A 24045-nucleotide genomic window follows, 5' to 3' on the forward strand; every position below is an offset into this window, starting at 1 on the left:
TCTGCCAGGAGGCAGGTGACGTGTTTCTTGGCCCCCTCGTTTTCTCCAGGGCATAGAAGAAGCGGGAGCCGTGATCCATCTCCCGAAGGAGGCAGATGCGGGATCGAACAAAGGCGCCCTGGGCCCGATGGTCCTCGAGGGCCCAGAGCTCCTCCCGCTTCTCTCAGCACGCTCCGCAAAGGAGTGGGTCCTGGGGGCTGGCGGCCAGATGCCTCTCCAGCTCTAAGACCTCCCGTTCCAACTGCTCTATCACTGCATTTCTCCGTCGGCTGGTGCCCCGGATCTAGTCGCGGCAGAAAAGCCGGGCGCGCACCTTCCCCAGGTCCCACCATTGCCGCGCCGAGGGAAAGGCATGCTGCTGCCCTCGCCAGGCCAGCCAGAATTCCCGGAAGGACGTCACGAAGCCCTCATCCTCCAACAGGCTGTTGTTAAAATGCCAATAGGCCAGCCCCGGCCTCTCCGCACAGAGGGAGGCTGTCACGGTGGCTAGGTGATGGTCAGAAAATGGGGCCAGCCGAATGCTGGAGGAGTGGGCTCATGAGAGATGGAAGCGTGATAAATAAATGCGGTGCAACCGGGAGTGGCGTGACCAATGGACCTCCACCCGGACAAAGGTGAACGTGGAAGTGTCATCCGGGTGGTGGTCACGCCAGATGTCCACTAGGGAGTGATGTTTGACTATCTCCCAGAGGGTGTTCGTGGCGGCCGGGCTCTGCTCGGTCCCCAAGTGGTCCCGTTCCTCGAGGGTGGTATTAAAATCCCCTCCCAGGACCAGGCACTCGTGAGAATCTAAGGTGCCGAGGAAGGCGGACGCCCGCTGATAGAATTGCAGCCGCTCCGGGCCCAACGTCGGGGCATAGACGTTAACGATGTTAACCATGAGCCCCTCCATACGGACCCAGAGATGCAGCAGGCGACCCGGCACGGCCTCGGCGACCCCTAGCACCTCGGGACGTAGGTCGGGGGAGAACAGGGTCGCCACTCCAGCCTGTCGAACCGTGGAATGGCTAAAGTAGACCCTGTCCCCCCACTCCAGCCACCAACTGTCTTCGGCGGTCGGATCCGTATGGGTCTCCTGCAGGAAAACCACAGAGTACCCTCCCTCCCGAAGGAAGGAGAGCACCTGGGACCTACGGAGAGCCATCCTACAACCCCAGATGTTCAACGTTGCGATGGTGAGAGGTGTCATGGGGAGGGCTGGGGGGATCCTCACTGGCAAGGACGCTCGCATCCCCCAGCGGGCCGCGCAACAGTCCTTGACCCATCCTGTAGGTGAGTAATTGTTCACGGAAGACGCGGACCCGCCAGTAGGCTGTGACATCCCGCTTCCCCGTCCCTTTACCTTCCCCCATGAGGGCCCTTGTGGCCGGGAGGATTTGAGAAAAGTCCCCCCATCGCTGGAGAGCAAGTTGTACCTTGTTGCAGGAGCCACGGGCTCTTCTAAAAACTTCCACAGCGCTCCTCGCAGCTCATGGCGGGGGGGGGGGGGGGTTACGGTTTCCCAATTGTTCCCCTGTGGGGCCCTTGGTGCAGCCCCATGGCCCACTAAAACGGGCAAGCAGGGTGCGGACCCCCGACGGGGTGCCTGATGGGCTGGAGCTTCTAGGCCCGCCTCAAACCCTGGGGCAATAGCGGGCAGTGGAGGGAAAATAGGAGCCCCTAATGGGTCAGGGCAGGAGAACACAAAGGCCGCTCCCTGGGGGTCATCAGTTGGAAAAGGGAAGGAGACATCCCCGGGGGTGGCGATAACATTGCATGAGGTAAACTGGACAGGAGTAAGGGCAGGGGCAGGGGCAGAGGTGAGGTTCTGGGTTTCGGGAGGCAAGCAGCTGGATGGTGGCGCCTCCTGATCAGGCTCGAGGGTTAAGGGGGTGGGGAGGGCGCTCTCAGTGATACCGGGCATGGGCTCTATGGTGGATTTAGTGGCCGCAGCAGCAGGAGGTGGATTATCTTCTGTTGGGCCCCCTCCCGGGAAGGAAAACGATAGCCAGCGCCACGTTGGTGCGGAGCAATCACCTGAGCAGGCTCGGTGGTCGTCAGCGGGGTGCCATCAGCGGCCGGGTCGATGCAGGAGTCCAGGGGCTCCTCGGAGGTGGGAGCAAAAGCAGCAGTTAGGGGGAGGGAGCATGGGGAAAAGAGGGGTGGAGCGAGGTCACCCAGATCGAGGTTTGCTGGCAAAAGGTCGTCCTCCCCCTGGGCGACCGGGGTCAGATCTAGGGCCTCGATCTCCTCGAACATGGAGGAGAGGACACTTTCCGCCACGCCAGGGTTCTCCCCGCTGGCACCCGCCACGACGGTTGCCTCGGGGTTCACGGGGGCTTCGGGTAGTGTCAGGACAGAAGGGGCTTCCTCGAGGGTCTTGGAGGGGAGGGTCTCCCGTGGAGGGGAGACATTACCTTCCGGTGCTGCCACGTCTTTCCCAGCTGACACCGGTGAATGGGATGCACTCGTGGGCAAAGTGGAAGGCTCAGCATCTGTGCCCCCCTTCCTGGTCTTCTGGGGGGCCTCCGCTTCGGGTGGATGAGGCGGAGCTCGAGCCTTCCGCTTGCCTCGCTTCCCCTGGACTAGGGCCCGGCCCTCCATGGCATCATCTGGGGGCTGGTTAGCAGGGGTCATGTCAGTGGGTAGAGGCGATGGCTCAGGGACTTGGGGGGGGAACGGTGGGGCAGCATAAGGGAGGGAGGATTCTCCCTGGGGCAGGCTGTCTCCCATGCCTGGTGGTATCTCTGCCACACCCTCCTCCATAGGCCCCGCCAGATTGTCAGCAGCGAGGGCAGGGCTCTCCCGCTCGTCTGGGCGTTGTAGGGGAGGTGCCCCTTGGGCCTGAGCGGGAGTAGTGGTGGTCCGAAGAGGAGGGGGGGCGGGTTCGGGTACCGGGCGGCCAGGGGTGTTGGCAATGACAGGGCTGATGTCCTGCCGGGTCTCGGGGATCCCAGGTGCCCCTCCTTGCCGGGCTGAGGGACTGTCCCTCTGGACATGTCCCGACGCCTGGCAGAGGTAGCACCGGGCTTCCCCCGTGGAGAAGTACACCCGGTAACGGGCCCCCTGGTGGGGGACTAGGAAGGACCCCTCGAGCGCTTCTCCGTCACGCGCCGCCGACGGCAGTAGAAGCTGCACTTGCCGGCGGAAGGAAAAGATGTGACGGAGGGTGGGGTCCTTGCGGCCCAATGGGAGAGGGCTGATGACAGAAACAGGTTTCCCCAGGGTGGAAAGGGCGGGTAACAGGGCAGCATTGGGGAGAAAAGGAGGGACAGAGGCTCTAGGGGGACAAACACCCCCACCACCGCCAGGCCCCTCTCCACCGCTTCCTGGGTGACAGCCTCCGATGCTAAGAAGACGACCTGCCCGTACATTTTGGAGGCCGCCACAATGGCCGAGGGCCCCACTACCCTCGCCAACGCCCGCACGTAGGTCTCCACGTGGGGCGAGGCGAGCACCAGGGGGCATCGGACACCGTGCTTCCTTGTCATGGTGGGGAAGGGGCCCCGGCCACTATTGATGGTGGCGGAGGCGGTGGGCGGGAGAGATGACAAGGTGGCAGGCGGAGGGGCTGCCGCCGCCCGGGCATACGTCCTGGGGGCTGAGGGAGGGACACCCGCAGAGCTGGTGGAGGAGGCAGCAGGGAAGGACGCCGTGGTCGGTGGTGGGGCCACAGCAGTGGGGGTGGCCCCTGCCATGGAGGGCCTGGTGGTTTTAGCGGGGTCCTTCCCCTTCTTCTTGCCCTGGCCTTTCCCGCCGGCTGGGGGGGCTCCCCTAGAGTCTGGGGAGGCGATGGGCATGGCAGCGGCAGAGGTCACCCCGGTGCCCTCCATTGCCAATGCCCCAGCAGGGGCGGTGGCAGATGGTTAACAAGAGTTGGGGTCAGGTAAGAAGGGACAAGCTGTGGGATGGACAATTCGGGGGTGGGCACATGAACCACCATATGCTTGTACAGAGAGTCCTGTTTGGTTGGCTGGTGCTTCTGGCCCACACGGTGGAATCAGGGCGAGCAGCTGAGTCCAGAGGCAGATGTTAAACAGCCAGCAAAGATGGTGGAGGGGGGCAGTGGTGAAGATCATAGTGTGGGGGTTGGGAGGACACAGATGGATCAGGGGGCAGCTCCGTGCCACACCCCCCGTGTCCCTACAAACACAGTCAAGACATAGTCAAGGCCTCCCCCCACATGAGAGCACAGTTCGAAAGTTACTCAGTCTTAAGGCCCCCTCCACGGCGATTTGTAGATTCCCCGGGCGGTGTTCCTCCGGTAGACGGCTTTTTCCTTTTCTTTTCCGGGCTTTCTTTGCAGCTGTAGCATTCCAGGGATGCCGGAACAGATGATAAGAGTCTCTCTCGGCCGGATACGGGTCCACAAACAAACAGCAAGTGGCTGGGTCTGCGGGCTGGGTCCCTCCACTCCCCCGCTCCAGGGAGCGGGTCAGCAGGCCACCCCTCTCTCAGGGAGTTTCAGCTGGAGCGGTAGCAGCATCCGAGGGCAGGTGGGGGATGTGGGGGCTGACAGCCAGCCGGCAGCCGACCAGCACTCAAGCAACAGCAGAAAAAAAAGGGGGGGAGAAGGGGGGAGAGCATCTGCCCGGTCGGGGGGGAAGCTGAAAGCAGGGGCAAAAAGTAAGGAAAGCCCAGGCCAGAGGGCAGCAGGAGAATGCCAGAAGGGAACTTTATTCCCTGTAGAGGGAAGAAAGTTTGCTATAGATTAATTAAAGCACCTGAAGCCAATTAAAGCACTTGAAGCCAATTAGAGCACCTGAAGCCAGTCACCTGATAAAACCCCCCTGCTTCAATCAGACAAGGAAAGGAGTTGAAGCAGAGTGGATTGGTGTTGGAGCAGAGAGCAGTTTGGAGGAGTTGAAGCAGAGGAGAGTTTGGAGAAGTGCTGCAGTGGGCTAAGACCAAAACCCTAGGTAAAGGGACACCTGGTTTGTGCAGAGGGAGGGCAGGAAGCCCCACAAGCTGAAGGGCAGGAGAAGGAAGTAGCCCAGGGGAAGGAACCGCTAGTTCAAATGGTTTACTGCTATCCCTCAGGCCCCTGGGCTGGGACTTGGAGTAGAGGGCGGGCCCGGGTCCCTCCTTCTCTACTCCCCTCCTCTAGGTCACTCGTGGAGCAGTTAATACCCCAGTTCAGGGGAGAGAAATGGTGCCCTGAACCCTCCCCAAGAAGAGAAAGCATGAGACCCATCAAAGTAGTGCTGACAATTTGCCTATATATATATATATATATACACACACAGCTACCTTTACTTCCCCTCTACACCAGGTAATTGTTTTAACCAGTACGACCTTCTTCCTTGACTGTTGGACTGTGGTTTTTTGGGCATCTACTAAGGTGTTCTGAAATGATTCCCAATTACATTCACATTTTTCTGATTAAATTCTTCCCAGATTAATTGTTTTCAGCTTTGTGAAATTGGTCCTATTAAAGTATCAAACATATATATTACTGGTCAAAACTTTATTCTGCTTGCACATTGTAAATGTAATTAAGTCATGATCATTTGTACCCAAGGTACAATTTATTTTTAGTTCTGTGAGTAGTTCCTCTTTATCTATTAGGAAAAGATCTAATAAAGAATTCCCTCTTATTGGCTGCAACACTGTTTGAGTTAGGAAATTGTCATCTATAATACTTAGAAATTCCAAATTTAGTCCTGGCAGCATGAGACCTCCAGCATATGTCACTCAAGCTGAAATCCTGCATGATCACACAGCTTTTTTCCCCCAATATATTATACATAGGTGTGTAAGGAGGTGGTTGTCCTGTCCCCTAGTGTGATTTGGGGATCTGTAACAGGCACTACCTAATACTCCATCTTGTACTTTATCTGTTAGGACATAAGCATTCAAGAGCATTTTCTTCCAATTTGTCAGTGACTTGGAACAGGTAATGCCATTTTTTACATAGAGTGCCACTCCCCCTCACCTTCTGCCCACTTGATCCTTCATTGATTTTAACATTCCAATCATGTGAATCAAACCACCAGCGTCCCTTCCAACCCTAATATTTTATGATTCTATGTTTCAGTCACATCAACTAGCTCAAATTTATGCTAAAAAATGAGCAATTCCAATTCCTCTTGTTTATTACCCAGGTTCCAAGCAGTGTGTATAAACAATACAAGAATTTCTTTTCTTCATGTCCTTTGGTTCCTTGATTCATTTTGTTCTCAACATCTCAGTTTTGTGCTCAGTGCTCATATCTTCCCTCTTTTTACTCTCCCTTTTTTCCATTAGCTTAACCGCCTCCTGATTACTCTAGTCAGCCTATCCCCCAGGAGATTGGTCCCCTTTCTACTTAGGTGGAGGCCATCCAAACTATACAGCCCCTTCTCCCCATGAAAGGGGAAGCAATGTTTCACAGAACCAAAGCCCTCCACCCTACTCCACTTACCTAGCCAGCAGCTCACTTTCAGAACCTTCTGCCTCCTGTCTTCCTTTGCTCATGGGACAGAAAGTATGTCAGAGAGGATTGCATGGATGTTCTTCTTCAGTACACTTCTGAGTTCCCTGAAGTCAACTGCTATCTGCAAGATATCCTACAATGCAGTGTCATTAGTGCCAGTATGACCCAAACCAATGGATCCTTTCCTGTTAACTTCAGAAACCTAGCCAATCTTACAATGATGTATTGTGTCTTGGCTCTGGGAAGGCAACACACTGTCCCATTGTCTGCTTCTCCCTTGCAGAATGTTCTTTTGAGTCTTCTGAGTATTTAACCTCCAGCAAGGATTGTCTGACTTCCTTGGATGGTTGGAGAACTCTTTGCAGGCAAGTCTTATTTTCATACAGTTTGGGTCAAGCTATTCTTGCATGCCACAGTATTCTTGCCAGCAAGTTAAAGAGTTATGGGCTGGATGAAAGGTGGATAGAAAGCTGGCTAGATTGTCGGGCTCAACGGTTAGAGATCAATGGCTCCATGTCTAGTTGGCAGCTGGTATCAAGCGGAGTGTCCCAAGGGTCAGTCCTGGGGCCGGTTTTGTCCAATACCTTCATTAATGATCTGGAGGATGGCGTGGACTGCACCCTCAGCAAGCTTGCAGATGACACTAAACTGGGAGGAGAGGTAGATACGCTGGAGGGTAGGGATAGGATCCAGAAGGACCTAGACAAATTAGAGGATTGGGACAAAAGAAATCTGATGAGGTTCAGCAAGGACAAGTGCAGAGTCCTGAATTTAGGACGGAAAAATCCCATGCACTGCTACAGACTAGGGACCAAGTGGCTAGGCAGCAGTTCTGCAGAAAAGGACCTAGGGGTGACAGTGGACGAGATGCTGGATATGAGTCAACAGTGTGCCCTTGTTGCCAAGAAGGCTAACGGCATTTTGGGCTGTATTAGTAGGAGCGTTGCCAGCAGATTGAGGAACATGATCATTCCCCTCTATTCGGCATTGGTGAGGCCTCATCTGGAGTAATGTGTTGAGTTTTGGGCCCCACACTACCAAGAAGGATGTGGAAAAATTGGAAAGAGTCCAGCGGAGGGCAACAAAAATGATTAGGGGACTGGAACACATGACTTATGAGGAGAGGCTGAGGGAACTGGGATTGTTTAGTCTGCAGAAGAGAAGACTGAGGAGGGATTTGATAGCTGCTTTCAACTACCTGAAAGGGGGTTCCAAAGAGGATGGATCTAGACTATTCTCAGTGGTAGCAGATGACAGGAAAAGGAGTAATGGTCTCAAGTTGCAGTGGGGAAGGTTTAGGTTGGATATTAAGAAAAAAATTTTCACTAGGAGGCTGGTGAAGCACTGGAACGTGTTACCTAGGGAGGTGGTGGAATCCCCTTCTGTCATAAATATAAAGGGAAGGGTAAACACCTTTAAAATCCCTACTGGCCAGAGGAAAAACCCTTTCACCTGTAAAGGATTAAGAAGCCAGGATAACCTCACTGGCACCTGACCAAAATGACCAATGAGGAGACAAGATACTTTCAAAAGCTGGGAGGAGGAAGAAACAAAGCCCCTCTCTCTCTCTGTCTGTGAGATGCTTTTGCCAGGAACAGAACAGGAATGGAGTCTTAGAATTTAGTAAGTAATCTAGCTAGATATGTGTTAGATTCTGATTCCTTTAAATGGCTGAGAAAATAAGCCATACTGAATGGAATGTATATTCCTGTTTTTGTGTCTTTTTGTAACTTAAGGTTTTGCCTAGAGGGATTCTCTGTTTTGAATCTAATTACCCTGTAAGGTATTTACCATCCTGATTTTACAGAGGTGATTCTTTTTACTTTTTCTTCTATTAAAATTCTTCTTTTAGGAATCTGATTGCTTTTTTCATTGTTAAGATCCAAGGGTTTGGGTCTGTGGTCACCTATGCAAATTGGTGAGGATTTTTATCAAGCCTTCCCCAGGAAAGGGGGTGTAAAGGTTGGGAGGATATTAGGGGGAAAGACGTTTCCAAATGGACTCTTTCCCAGTAATATACCTGTTAGACGTTTGGTGGTGGCAGCGATAAAGTACAAAGGCAAAAGGTAAAATAGTTTGTACCTTGGGGAAGTTTTAACCTAAGCTGGTAAAAGTAAGCTTAGGAGATTTTCATGCAGGTCCCCACATCTGTACCCTAGACTTCAGAGTGGGGAAGGAACCTTGACACCTTCCTTAGAGTTTTTTAAGGTCAGGCTTGACAAAGCCTTGGCTGGAATAATTTCGTTGGGGATTGGTCCTGCTTTGAGCAGTGGATTGGACTAGGTGACCTCCTGAGGTCCCTTCCAACCCTGATATTCTATAATTCTATGTATCTTCCATAGTTTCCACATTGAGAACCGAGTATCAATTTAAACTTCTAGTTGTGTGGAATTACTCCTGGCCCTCTTCTGTCTGGGGCCCACAGCCTGCCCTTCTTGATCTGTCTGCAGCTGTGTAGAATGCTGCCATGACCTCTTGATTCTGGTTGTTCTGAACTGCCAGGCCTTCTCTTTGACTTCCTCTCTGTCTGATTTCTTGGTGCCCAGCTCCTTTCTTCTGAAACCAGGGGACTGGTGTTCCCCAACCCTGGTTGTCTAGGAACTCGTCAGCTTTTCTGATTCTCAATAGCATCTCTGCTTGCCTCGCCAATCTGCACATCTTTTCCTGCAGCACAGCTACCCCCATACAGTCTGCAGATGAGTCTATGGGGCTAACAGGAGGGTTTGTTTCCCTGAGAGACAGCAGCTCTGGCTGTTACCTCCAAGAGGCGTTCTGTGCAGCACACAGGGGCTGTTCTACCAGGTACTTCTTGCTGCTAACTGCAGCTGGTAACGGAGCTGACCTTGGTCCCCTCCTTTCTGTGAGGCCAGGCTTTTGGAGCACATGGCCCTGGTAGCTCCATATCCCCTCTCAGCAGTTCTACATGGAGGTTCCTTTTAGCGTGAGGAGCCTCTCATGTTTCAGCATTTCCAGACTCTGGGAGTGCTTTTGCAGGGCTGGGAGATTGACTCCTGGGTGGGGGAGATGTCTAGCTTGCTATCTCAGGGTTTTGTCCTGCTGTCCATCACTGCAGTATCTGAGCCCCTTCCACATAAGGTCAATAGCAATAAGGAAGTCCCTAGTGACTGCCACCCTAAGTAGAGAGTTAGGTACTGGGCAGGTGCCATTGTCACCCTGACAGGTGGGGACATTAAAGCAGGCATTCCTTAACTGAAGAGTGGACTCCCTATGCTTCATGAACCCAGCCTGGCCCCCGGTTGGAGGGGGTTGAAGAGATGGGAATTAATGGGTCCTGGTGAGGAGAATCTGTACAGAAGGGGAAAATAAATAAAATTCTCTAAAAATAATGGGGAGCAAGCCCAGGTCACTTGTTCCTGGGGTGAGGCCTTGAGGAGGTCCCGGGGATCTGGTTTGATAGGGAACTCTAACAATTCTATTTTTAAAAAAACACCTGATTTGGGACCTGCCTGTTGTCAGGCTCCATAACTTCAAGAGTCCCTCATTGCTACCCTCCTAGTATTCATCACATTCACTTGTTGTGTTGGCTTTTAACAATGATTGGAACTATTTGGAGTAGGGGCCATCCGTTATTCTGTGTTTGTGATATCTGTGTATTCTCATGAATGGAACCCTGATCCTGATTTAAGCAAGGGAGCCACAGGGTTAATGCCCTCCAGAGCCAGAGAAGGAGAGATGCTGAGATTGTGGATCACTTAAGAGCTGCCCAAGGAGCCCAAGCCACTGTGGGGAGTCCTGGACCCTCCACCTGCCGTGGGCGGCAGGACAGGGAGCCCAAGAGCAGCCCCCGGCTTGTGAGCCACAGCGGCCCAAGGCTCCCTGGGCAGCTCTTACTATGTTCCAGCTCCAGCTTCTGGGCGGAAGGGGAGAAGGAGGGGGCGGGGCCCACGGCTGGGGATGTGGGAGGCCCAAATGTTCTTTGTGCCGAGGGCCCCAATAAATCTTAATCTGCTTCTGTGTGTGTGTGGCATTCAGCACAAAAATAGCTAGGAACTTGTCACTTTAAAATTCTGTCTTGCCCTCTGGTAATTTCCCTCAGCATGGCCTAGACCACTGAAGAGCTCCCAGAATGCCTCACTCGGTGAGATACCAAGGGCACTTGTCAGAGAGAAAGTGAATTTTAAAATGCTCTGAGGTATTTCCATGAGAAATCCTCCTGCATTGGCTAGAGGGCACCCTCAGCTCACACCTCTGGGCTGCACTCCATTAGCACTGTGCGCTGTGCAGCTCACTTCACGTGGAGGTAGGGTGATCAGATGACAAGAACAAAATATCAGGACACATGGCGGGGGGGCAGCCACAGGCTCACCCCCACACACACACCAGGGCCGGCTCTAGGTTTTTTGCCACCCCAAGTTAAAAAAAAAAAAAAAAAAAGCCGGAGAGCCACCGAAGCAAAGTATTGGGACAAATGGCGTCCTGACCGTACATCAATTGGGACGCGGGACAAAGAGCTAAATATCAGTACAGTCCCGATTTTATCAGGACGTCTGGTCACCCTACATGGAGGGTAGGTGTATCCAGGGCAGAGACACTCGCAACAATGACAGCAATCAGAGAATAATATCCATTAGGGTTGCCACCCTCCAGGACTGGCCTGGAGTCTCCCGGAATCGGAATCGGCATCAATCTCCCAGTGACTACTGAAAGCAACTCAGGAGATTTTAATAGGATATTTTAAGAAAATGACATTGCACCATGTTGGAGGGGAAAATCTCCCGGAATAGCTTCAGTCAGAGTTGGCAAGCCTAATAACGATGTGGGGCTGGAGGGATCTCGAGAGGTCAGCTAGGTCCCCTGCGCTGTGACAGGACCAAGTAAACCTAGACCATCCCTGACAGGGGTTTGTCCAACCTGGTCTTAAAAACCTCCAATGACAGGGATTCCACAACCTCCCTTGGAAGCCTGTTCCAGAGCCATAGACTTATAGATAAAGTTTTCCTAACACAGGCGCCAGCTTCTTCTAGGCCCCAGGCCCTACCCAACCCCACCCCTTCTCCCAAGCCTCCCCCCATCCCGCCTCTTCCCACCCAATTCCGCCCCCCGCCCCAGCACGCCCTGTCCCCACTACTCCCCTCCTTCCCCCCAGTGCCTCCTGCACACCACAGAACAGCTGATCGCGGTGGGCAAGAGGCACTGGGAGGGAGAGAGAGGAGTTGAGCGGCAGGGCCACCAGCGGACGGAAGGCACTGGGTTGGGGAGGGAAGGAGCTGGCTGCCGGAGGGTGCTAAGCTAGGCGTCTATGTTTCCTGATATCAAACCTAAGTCTCCCTTGCTATTGCTGCAGATTAAGCCCATTACTTCTCACCCTCCCTTCAGTGGAACTGGAGAACAATTGGTCACCGTCCTCCTTCCAGCAGCCCTCACTGTTTTGAGGACTCTTATCAGGTCCCCACTCCGTCGTCTTTTCTCAAGCCTAAACATGTCCAGTTTTTTTAACCTTTCTTCAGAGGTCAGGCTTTCTAAACCCTTTATAATTTTTGTTACTCTCCTCTGGCCTCTCTCTCCAATTTGTCCATATCTTAAAGTGTGACACCCAGAATTGGACACAGCCCTCCAGCCGAGGCCTCACCAGTGCCAGAGAGGGACAGTTACCTCCTATCTCTCATATATGACACTCCTGTTAATACATCCCAGAATATTAGCCTTTTTTGCAGCTGCATCACATTGGTGATTCATATTTAATTTGGAATCCACTCTAACCCCCAGATCTTTTTCAGCAGTACCACCACCTAGCCAGTTATTCCCCATTATGTAATTGTGCATTTGATTTTTCCTTTCTAATTGAAGTACTTTGCACTTGTCCTTATTGAATTTCAGTTTGTTGAAGTCAGACCAGTTCTCCCGTTTGTCAAGGTTGTTTTTAATTCTAATCCTGTCCTCCAGAGTTCTTGTAAACCCTTCCATCTTGGTGTCATCTGCAGATTTTATAAGTGTCCTCTCCACTCCATTACCCCAGTCATTAAAGAAAATATTGAGTAGGGCTGGAACCTAGAACTGACCCCTGCAGGATCCCACCAGATGTGCCCTCCCAGTCTGACAGTGAACCATTGATAACTATTCTCTGAGTATGATCTTTCAACCAGTTGTGCACAAATAATTTCAGCTAGACCACATTTCCCTAGTTTGCTTATGAGAATGTTGTGTGTCAAAATTCTTACTAAAATCAAAGATCTTTCATGTCTACCACTTCCCCACATCCACTAGGTCAGCCACCTTGTCAAAGAAGGAAATTAGATTGGTTTGGCATGATTTGTTCTTGACAATTCCATGCTGGCTGTTCCTTATAATCCTATTGTCCTCTAGGTTTTTGCAAATTGATTGTTTGAAAATTTGTTCCAGTATCTTTCTGGGTATGGAAGTTAGGCTGACTGGTCTGTAATTCCCCGGGTCCTCTTTGTTCCCCTTTTTAAACACAGATACTGTGTTTGACCTTCTCCACACTCTGGAACCTAACCCCTCCTCCCTGTGTTCTCAAAGATAATCACTAACGGTTCCAAGATTGCTTCAGATAGTTCTTTAAGTAATCTAGGATTAATTTCATCAAGCCCTGCCAACTTGAATATATCTCATTTATCTAAATACGCTTTAACCTGTTCTTTCCCTTTTTTGGCTTGTGGTCTCTCTCTCTTGTTGTTAATATTAATTGTGTGGAATATCTGGTCACCATTGACCTTTTTCAGTGAAGAATGAAGCAAAATAGGCATTAAACCCCTCAGCTTTCTTTTGATGCCATCCATTATTAGTTCTCCTTCCCCACTAAGCAGAGGGCCTGCACTTTCCTTCATCTTTCTCTTGCTCCTAATGTATGTAAAGAACCTTTTCTTATTGGCTCTTATGTCCCTTGCTAGGTTTTACTCATTTTGTGTCTTAGCCTTTCTGATTTTGTTCCTATGTGCTCATGCTATTTTTTTCTACTCCTCCTCCACTTTTTGGAGTATTCCTTTAATGACATGAAAATCAAAAAGAGTTCTTGATGCAGCCATATTCTTCCTATCTTTTCTTCACATTGGGATAGTTTACAGTAGTGCCTTTAATACTGTATCCTTGAGAAACTACCAACTCTCCTGAACTCCTTTTTCCCTCAGATTTTCTTCCAATGTATCTTACCTACCAGTTCTCTGAGTTTGCTAAAGTCCATTGTCCTTATTCTGTTCCTGTCACTCCTTCCTTTCCTTAAGATTATGAAATCTGTCATTTCATGATGAGTGTCTGAAGGTTGAAGGCAATTTGCGTGCTTCACTACCAATTCCTCCCTGTTGGTCAGAATCAAGTCTAGAATGGCTGTCCCCCAGTTACTTCCTCCACTTTCTGGAACAAAAAATTATCCCTAGTACATCCCACAACCTTATTGGAAATGTTCTGTTTTGCTATATTTGGGTAATTTTAATTGAGTGTTTAAAGTCCCCCTGTCAAGTCTGAATCCCAACTCTTTGACTCCGAGGGCAGAAGTGGGGCCCACAAGGATTTTAAAAATTAATACCGGCCACTCCAGGCTGGTATTAAACTCCCAAGGTTACAGCTGTTCTCTGATCTTGTCTTGGTAAATGCTGCCACCACCTAAATGCAAAAAAAAAAAAAACCAAAAACCTTTGAACCCAGGAAGGAGCACTTGGGAATTCCTCCCTGTGGGGTACCCTCAAGCCCTTTCACCCCCCACTCCCCTCCAGGGAAGAGCTGAGAAAGAAAACAAAGGAAATCAGCTGTGGCTACCAGCTAGTCAAACAACATGCACAAACCTCTTAGGGCACCAAAAATCCAATCCTGTTCTTAAAGGTAAATTTTATTAAAAAGACAAAGAAAGAAAATTCGTCTAGGCTTTTGCTAGATTTTAAAAGCAATTCCAAAAATCAAGCACCCAAAATAGTGTCCTTGGGGGTCCAGCTTAAAGGTTACAAGCAAACAAAAGCATCTGCGGTTAGCACAGAGGAGTCCACAAGCCAATCAGAAATAAAAGAAATAACCCTGGTCACACCTAGCTAAACACTCGGATCTACGGACACATTGGAGTTCAGGTAAGTGGTTCTAGGCATGATCTGATGATTTATGATCATACCTGGCTTAGCTGCCTATAGCATGGCTGCTCTGTCACTCCAGCCCAGAGAACAACAGACAAAGGGAAAGTTTCTTTCCCAATTTTAAAAAGTTCTACCTTCCCATTAGCTCTTTTGGTCAGGTGCTCACTTTTTTTTTCTTTACCGCAGGGACTTTTGAACCCTTTACAGGTAAAGCAAGTAAAGAACAGCTACCAAGAGGGATTTTACAGCTAACTTGCTGGCTGGATGTCAATCAGGAGCTATCCCCTGCCTTTATTTATCTCACCCCCGTTACTACCAGGACCTGTGTTTTGGAAATTTGTTATTTGTTCTAGTAATGCCTTATCTGCCTCCTCTGTCTTTGTAGGTCTACATTAGACCACTGCAATCACGTCACCCCTATTTTTACCCCTTTTATCTTTACACTGAGATTCTCAGATGATCTGCCTCTCACTTCCTACTGGCCCTCAGAACAATTGTACATATTCTTGATGTATAATGCAACCCCTCCTCCAATTTTATCCTACCTGTCCTTCCTGAACCAGCTATACCCCTCTATTCCATTATGCTAGTCATGAGACTTAGCCCACCAAGTCTCTGTGATGCCAATAAGTTATAATTTAGCATACGTACTAAGCTGTCCTGTTCTTCCTGTTTATTCCCTTTATTCCTTCTTGAGAGAGAACTATTCTGAGTAAGTGCCCAATCAAGAAAAACTTAACTGACACTGAACTTTGGGAGACACCAGTCCACAACTGAGCTTTCCTGGGAATGTTCAAACTAACATGTAAACAATGGTGTCGGCCTGCAAAAAGCTGAATCATTCATGGGCATGTGACTTGCCCAGGTGGCTACAAACTCCATCTTGTTGCTGTGATTTTGCACAGAAGAAAAAAAAGGATTTCTGCCCACAAGAGAGAATATAAAAGGCCCTGGAAGCCCCATTCATTTTGTCTTCAGCTGGCTTAAGAGATGGCTTCTCCACCCCAAAGAGATGCCTGAAAGAAACTGGAACAAAAGACAGTAACTACAGGGGTGTGAGTGATTGCTGGACCCAGGCCATAAACTACAACTTTGGTCTGAAAAGGATTGGGCCCAGACTAGGAAGGAGTCTAGTCTCTGAAAGAAGCTTATTGGAACATCTCTGAGGGTGAGATTTATCTGTGTTCAGTTTCCTACTGTATTAGGCTTAGACTTGCATGTTTCGTTTTATTTTTCTTGGTAACTTACTTTGTTCTGTCTGTTATTACTTGCAACCACTTAAATCCTACTTTTTCTACTTAATAAAATCACTTTTTGCTTATTATTGAACCCAGAGTTAGTGACTAATACCTGAGGGAGCAAACAGCTGTGCATATCTCTCTATCAGTGTTATAGAGGGTGGACCATTTATGAGTTTACCCTGTATAAGCTTTATACAGAGTAAACCAGATTTATTTGGGGTTTGGACCCCACTGGGAGCTGGGTGTCTGGGTGCTGGAGACAGGAGCACTTGCTAAGCTGTTTTAGTTAAGTCTACAGCTTTGGGGACGCGGGTCAGACCCTAGGTCTGTGTTGCAGCAGATTAGCATATCTGGCTCAACAAGACAGGGTTCTGGAGGCCCAAACTGGCAGAGAAAATGGGCTCAGAGGTAATCTCAGCACATCGGGTGACAGTCCCAAGGGGGTCTCTGTGACCGAACCCATCAGTCGGAACCAAGGATAGGCCCTAAAACTGCTTTTGTTTTGATGTTTTGCCTAAGTTTTACATTTCAAGAATAAAATTGTGTCCAGAAAGAGACTTGGGTATGACAGGAAGTCCTTCCTGGGCAGGGCAGAAGATCCTATCTGAGTAAGGGGACACTGAGGCAGCAACTACCTTGAAGCCAGACTGGATAGGTGGCACTGTGACACCCTGGCTCTCCGCTGCCTGGCTTGCTATGCCATTGTTTGCACGTGTGTAAAGCAGTTTACTCCAGCATGACAGAATGAGCTGGGGACACTCAGCAGATGCATGGAAAAGCCTGCTCCCCAGAACCAGCAGCATCCCCTTCCCATCACCCCCTTTCCAGCCCTGTTCACCCCTGAGAAAGGGGAAGGATCCAACCCCTCAGGACAGAGAGCCTAGAGCCAGGCAGCCAGGGACTCCGTCTAGCACAGACACTGTGAGAAGCTGTAGGGCTGGGCCCATGTGGCCAAGGGGCTGGGGGTGAGTCCGTGACTCGGGTGATGTCACTTTGTTGAGTGGGGCTGTTAAATGCCACTTCCAGGATCCACAGCTTGAGCTGGGCTCCTGCCTGAAGCTTCGGTCCAGCCGAAACTGCTACACTTGGTAATGGCGAGAGTCAGGAAGGCTCAGCCGCAGGATGTTGATTCAGCCGCCCAGATACTCAGCCACTTCCTGTTTGGATGCACTAACATGATTTGCCTCCTTTAAAGACGGCTGCTGGTTCAGAGGAGTGAAGTGCTGTTGGCAAAGAGGAGGCTGACAGAGCTGAGCCGGAACAGCTGGGCTGCCTCCCCAAGTGTAATGGAAAGAAAGCCGAGCAACCTGCCTCCCCCGCCACGTCTCACGCAGCATCGCTCACGGCACAGCGTGTGTCTAGCTAGCACTCTCCTGGCAGCCTGTGGACTAACCAGTGAGAATCCAGCTAAGCTCAGCAACACCCCATACGAAGTTTCACCCCCAGAGCTCTTATGCCTGCCCTGGATGCCCTGATATTAGTTCTGGCTGCAGATCACAGAGAACAGGCTATCTGTGTTACTTTGAGAGAGAGCGTAGTCTAGTGGTTGGAGCAACGGCCAAGGATTCAGGACTTGGACACCTGGATTCTACTCCCTTTTCTGCTGCTCTGGTTTATCACCTTTGACACCTCACTTAGGAACAATGGATGACCTGCCATTTGTACCCGCAATCTTTGCCAATAAACAGTGGCCCAAATGGCCACTTGGGAGTCTAGCTACCGCTGAAGGGTGTGATACAGCGTGTGGCTGTAAGGCAGGTGCTTAGGTTTCCACCCTCCATGTATTTTGTGTAACCCAAATTGTGTCTGCAAAGGAAAGCCCCGCCACTGCCCCTAAAATGGGGGGGACAATTAGAGCTGTTGGCCAATTTGTGGCTATATTTGAGAAGAGGAGGGGAGTTGGAGTCCCCTGCTCCTGGTGGAGTCTGAGGACTTATTATGGGGGATGTTTGTACGGTTGCCGGGTATTCAGGGCAGTGCTTAAAAGTCACCAACATCTCATGAATTTGCGAACTCTGAGCCCAGTTGTGCCTCCAAGACCCTCTGCTTATGGGCCACATCTGGCTGTTATGAAGGGGTCATGCTTTTGGAACCCAGCAGGCAGCACCAGAAAACCACAAGCACCATGGAGCCTGCATGAAGGTGCCTTGACCTTTCATTGGTCCACACTGGTCAGTGTCAAGCCCTGTGTCCCAGGGGGTTCAAACACCCCTCTCCGCTCACACACACTGGAGTGATCAAGAGAACCTTGCTGGGAATTGCTGCAGGATTCATCCAGCCCTATATTCTGACTGCACGATCACTTTTCTGGTGATGCCTGGGCCACTAAGTGCCCAGCTTGACCCTCAGATTCCAGACACTAAAATGAGTCCCTCCCATCCCCACTGAGTGGGCTTTCAGAGCAGGGCCCCTCTCCAGAACACAAAGCATTTAGCCCTTCTTGTGATTTTCAGGTCACTAGCCAGGCTGTCCTGATCTCTGAGACTGGGTTAGTTATTGGCTGCTATCCACCAAATGGTCTGGCCAAGTTGTTTGCAGACAAGGGCGGAGACGCCGCGGAGGGGGTGGGGGTGCATGTCGGGTCATGTCCTCCCCCCAGAGTTGCTGCTTGGTGTGTACTGAACACCTGCTGAAGCCACTGCCCTCAGGCTGCCCGGCCCACTATCAGCAGGCACGGCTCATCTCTGGACAGGGTGATTGCATGAGCTTTTTGCTAATAGATTCCCTCGGGCTAGTCGCTGTTGCTAGCTGAGGTGTGCAAGTTGCCACATGAACCCAGCACTTCAGAAGTGACGAGAGATTTGGGGGCCATGCCCAACTTGAGACCCCTGGTTTTCAGAAAGGGCCCAGCACGTGCCCCCTGAAATAGCCCCCTTTAAAGTATCTCAAATGGGGTCTGTAAAAGTGAGGCACCCGGAATTGTTTGTGACTTTGGGAAACCACCCATGCTCCCTGGTTAGGTGGGTGAAATGTTTACGCAGGAGAGTAACAAATGGCAAACACCCACTGAGACCAGCTGGGTTCTGTGGGACTTAGCCTAGCTCAGCAGCAAAGGCTCCGGAGTGAGACCTTGGGTCACAATTGTGTAGCTATCATGTGAGCAAGAACAGAATCCTGCCCCTCTCCCGCAGCTGGGCTGGCTCCACAGGGTGAAGAGTCACAAGGGAGAAGCATTTTAGTTTCTATGTGAGCAGGGAGCAGAGCAGGCCTGTGACGTGGGAAAGGGCCATTCTGACCCAGTGACATTCCTGGGTAGAGCTGCATTCTGAGCCCAGCTCTCCGAGGCTGGGGGCCAAGTAGTCGTTTATTCACTCGGATTTAAGGTTTCGTGTGCTGGTAATAAATTTTAATGTTTTTCGAAGGTCTCTTTCTATAAGTCTATATAACTAAACTATTGTATGTAAAGTAAATAAGGTGTTTTTTAAATGTTTAAGAAGCTTCATTTAAAATTAAATTAAAATGCAGATCTTATCAGTTTCGTGTGATCCTTGCCCTTGCTTTTCCTTGCTGAGTTTTCCAATGTCTGGCATGTATTTGGATACTTCAAGCTGCACACAGGCTTCTGAGTGATCAGTTGTTAACTGGCTCTGAGAGGGACAGAGGACAGATTCCATGTGTGAAAATACCTGTTCACACAGGTATGTGGATCCAAATGCTGAAAGCATTGCAAACGCAATTTTCTTCAAACTGTTAAATTTCACCGGCAGGGACGTCCAGCAGGTCAGAATAGAGGCCCCATGATCTCTCTCGGTAGCTTCAAGTGCATGCTGCAGATCTCCAAACTTTGATGCCCACAATTCTGATCTTTTTAACTGAATAAGCTGCATTTCGAAATCTTCAACACCCATCCACTGAAATACAGACAAATCCAAGTCGCTTTTGTTGAACTTTTCAGGTTTAATTGGAAAAGAAAGCCTTGGGCCAAATCCCTGGAAATCTTGAAATCTGTCAGAAAATTCTGATTCCAGTTCTTGCATGTACATTCTAATCTCAACGTCAAACGCAGTGCACTGTTCCACGTGGCGTGAGAGTGATGTAAGCTGCAAATCAGGACTTAAAAATATCATAGTACAGTGGCGCTGGAACAATTTTTAAGGTGGGGGTGCTGAGCTGTGCCCCCTCTTGCCCCTGTCTGCACCCCTCACTGCCCCAGGCTGGGGCCAGTAGGCCGCAGCTGGGGGCGGCTGCAGAACCCTGGGCCAGTGGCCGGGACCCCAGGCCAGCAGCGGAGCCCCCTGGACTGGTGGTTGGGACCCGGAGCCAGCAGCAGGCTGAGCGGGGCCGGCGGATGGAGCCCCGGCTGGCAGCGGAGCCCCCGGGACCGGTGGCCGGAGCCGGGCAGTGTGAGTGCCACTGAAAATCAGCTCGCCTGCCGCCTTTGGCACACATGCCATAGGTTGCCTACCCCTGGCCTAGAGTCTAAGGTGCCCTGCATGGTCCATGTCAAGGAGGCACCTCACTTGTGCATGGTTTAAAATATACTCTGATTTTAACTTCAAACGGCAACTGGTCAGGTCAGCAAGGATGGTAAATAAAAATGACAGACCTGTGAACAAACAGAGCTCAGTGTCACTGTAACAACACGGTCTAACGACAGCAGGTGCAGGGTGTGCTGTTAGCTAATCCCCGCTCCTCTAACGTGACTGGAGGCTGTCTGGGAGCAACCAGAAATGTTATCTGGAAATCTCAACCAAGTCCCGCAGTGTGATACAGCCAGGGAGACGTGCATGCACACGGAGTGGTGGCAAGCACACACTGCATAGTGCTTGGCTGAGAGGTGAGTCTGCTGAGGACAGAGCCGGATGACGCTTACCACTCTGCAGAGAAATGCCAGTGCCCCACATGCCAGGACAGGTGTGGACAGGAAGAATCACAGATATTTGCAGCTCACCCCAGAGTCACAGCGGGGTGCTGGACAGCAAGCGTTTCCCACCTCAGTGCGGCCCTACGACTTAGCCAGTCCCACTTTGCAGAGACCAGGGACAGAGCCAGCAATGCAGAGTTTGAGGTGTTTGCCCTGCTTTTGACACTCTGCCCTGAGGTTGGCACTCACAGTCATGCCAGTTGGATCACTGTGAAAGTCTCACCATGGAGTCACAGACAATCCCCTTAAACTGGAGAGTCTATCTTGCCACACAGGCAAACTGGACTTAATTATAAAGGGTGACTTAAACCAAAAATCACCCCATACCAGTTGCTCCTAGTCCCAAGAGACCAGTCACTTACCCCAGATCAACTGGTACCCTAGATTTTACACCAAAGACAACGCTGCTAGCCAATCCTGTAATAAACTATCTAAAGGTTTATTAACTAGAAAAAAGAAATGAGTTATTTACAGGTTAAAGCAAGCAAAGAATACACACAAATCAGTTACCATCTAGCTCCTGAGAGTGACAGAGTTGATGTGAGCTGTCAATTCAAAGGTTTCAGAGTAACAGCCGTGTTAGTCTGTATTCGCAAAAAGAAAAGGAGGACTTGTGGCACCTTAGAGACTAACCAATTTATTTGAGCATGAGCTTTCGTGAACTACAGCTCACTTCATCGGATGCATACTGTGGAAATCGCAGAAGACATTATATACACAGACACCATGAAACAATACCTCCTCCCACCCCACTCTCCTGCTGGTAATAGCTTATCTAAAGTGATCATCAAGTTGGGCCATTTCCAGCACAAATCCAGGTTTTCTCACCCTCCGCCCTCCCACAAACAAACTCACTCTCTCTCGAGAGTGAGTGAGTTTGTTTGTGGGAGGGCGGAGGGTGAGAGAACCTGGATTTGTGCTGGAAATGGCCCAACTTGATGATCACTTTAGATAAGCTATTACCAGCAGGAGAGTTGGGTGGGAGGAGGTATTGTTTCATGGTGTCTGTGTATATAATGTCTTCTGCGATTTCCACAGTATGCATCCGATGAAGTGAGCTGTAGCTCACGAAAGCTCATGCTCAGATAAATTGGTTAGTCTCTAAGGTGCCACAAGTCCTCCTTTTCTTTTTGTCAATTCAAAGTGTCTTTCAGGGCAGAGCCAGGAGGTAACCCCTGGGCATCTCTGGCTTCAGTTTAGAGTCTCTGGCCCTGTGAAAGTTCAAACACCAAAGAGATGGAAAATCTTCACGTCAATTATTTTTATTTCCCTCTTCCAGCATTCAAAGCAATGGGACAAGGCTTCTGAATGTAGTTCTCCCTGGGTGGATGGGACAATTAGCAAAGCTTTTGTCTTATAATGGCCCACTTAAATTTTGATAGTCTTCCTGGAGGGGGAAGGGAAGATTCCTGAGCCTGGGTTCACAAATTCAGAGCAAACATTTTCAAAGTGATAAAGCAAAATTTACATATTTCCTTACAGCCTGGAATTCATACATTACCAGTGAGATTAATGCATGCAGCATCTTACAAGCATTTCACAGAGTGGAAAGATCAAATACGTTCTCCTAAGACTAAAAGAAAAGGCGGACTTGTGGCACCTTAGAGACTAACCTGTTTGTTTGTTTATTTATTTATTTAGTCTCCTAAGACTAAGACCTATTTTGAGCCAAGCTGACATACAGGTTAACTGGTCTGGTCTCCAGATATGTGTTTGTCAGTTCTTAGCTAATGCCTGCAGCCTGGGCAAGAGCTCGTGCCTGATCTGCCAGCATCACACCAAAATGTCTTCTTATTACTGATTGTTTTTGCTATTTAGTTACAGTGCCCACAAATGTTAGCATGGGTGCAAATGGTGACCTATGATGCAGGGCAGTGGCAGACTAGGCCTAGCGTGAGCAGTTCACAAATGGACTGTTTTAAAGCTATTCAATGACAAATTTTAAAATGCTGTTTTTATCTAATGCAGAATTAGCCTGTGGAACTCACTGCAACTAGCTATTGAGAGCAAAAGCTTGGCAGGATTCCAAAAAGGCCATGTATATAGATCATAGAAATGCTCACAGCCAAGCCTGCAGACCTGGAATTATTTGCTGAAGGAATGTGCAAATAGTTTTGAACAATGAGCAAATGTGGTAATTTCACAATCTGTCGTGAACAGGAAAAAAAGTGAAATTCATCCACTACATTGCCCCACCAGTCTGTGGGGAATTTCACAATCGAAACAAGTGCTGAGATTCACACAGCATCCTGGGGAAAAGGAGGCTATCCAGAATCCGCTGCTCCAGAGATGGGACGGCGCATGTGGGCACGCAGTGAGTACCATGACGAGGGAGCAATTGACTCTGGCTCTGGCTTGCAGCCTAGGACTCCGGAGGTCTGACCCAAGAGTTTGTCCCTTAACCAGCCTGTGACTCATTCTTCCACTTCTCAGTGCAGGGCTGGCCTTACCATGAGGTGAACTGAGGCAGCCGCCTCAGGTGCCAGACTGTGGGGGGGTGCCACTAGGACCCGGAGTTTCAAAGTTTTGGCCCAAGCCAGGGGGCATGGAGGGGTCATTTGAGCTCCCCGCCTCGGGTGCCAAAATGTTGTGGGCCAGTCCTGTCTCAGGGCCACAGCACACTGCGAATGAGCCTCTGTGAGCTCCGGGTGCCGAGGTCAGCAAACCTGATTGTGACGCTCAGGTGAATGCATTGGATGTGAGTCAGCTCTGGATGTCCCCTCCTGGTGAAATGAGCTAAACAGAGACTCACATTAGAGTCTCACAAATAGAGAGTTCCGCACCACTCCACCCAGTCCCCCACTCCCCAGAGCTGGGTGGGTGCTATGCTGCCCCGCACCCCACATCTCTTGGGCATAGGCCATAACTGACAATAAGCCTATAGGACCCAAACCTGCTCCCACTGAAATCCAGAGCAAAACTCCTATTACCTGCACAGGCCATAGGATCAGGCCCTAAATGTCTATTTACTGGAGATTCTGAACATTCCCCTAACAAACCTCTTTTAGTAATTTTATGATCTCCATTGCTGTAACAGTAGTAACTCGTCTCCTCTCACAGCAGCCCTGTAGAGTGAGGAAATATCAGCATCCCTCTGTGACAATTGGGGATTGGTCCTGCTTTGAGCAGGGGGTTGGACTAGGTGACCTCCTGAGGTCCCTTCCAACCCTGATATTCTATGACAGGCAGGAAAGTGAGGCAAAGACTCATTAAGTGACATACCCTAGGTTACATGGGGAAACCTGTGGCAGAGGTGGGATGTGAATGCCAGTCTCCTCATTGCCCAGACACTGCCTTAACCACAAGACCATCAGCCCATGATTGCCCTGCTTCCTCTGTGGGCTCTCAGGAGAGTCTCTGCATCCAACAGCCTTGTGGTGGCAAAGAACAAAATGCACTGCCATAGGAACACGCAGCGCAGCTGAGACCCCGGCAAGTGACAAAACACGGGCTGCTGGCCAAGGGCTCACCCCTGATTGGCCACTCAGCACGGCAGAGTCCCTGGCCCCG

The sequence above is a fragment of the Chelonia mydas genome, chromosome 19, assembly GCF_015237465.2.
Source record: "Chelonia mydas isolate rCheMyd1 chromosome 19, rCheMyd1.pri.v2, whole genome shotgun sequence".
Classification (NCBI taxonomy): Eukaryota; Metazoa; Chordata; order Testudines; family Cheloniidae; genus Chelonia; species Chelonia mydas.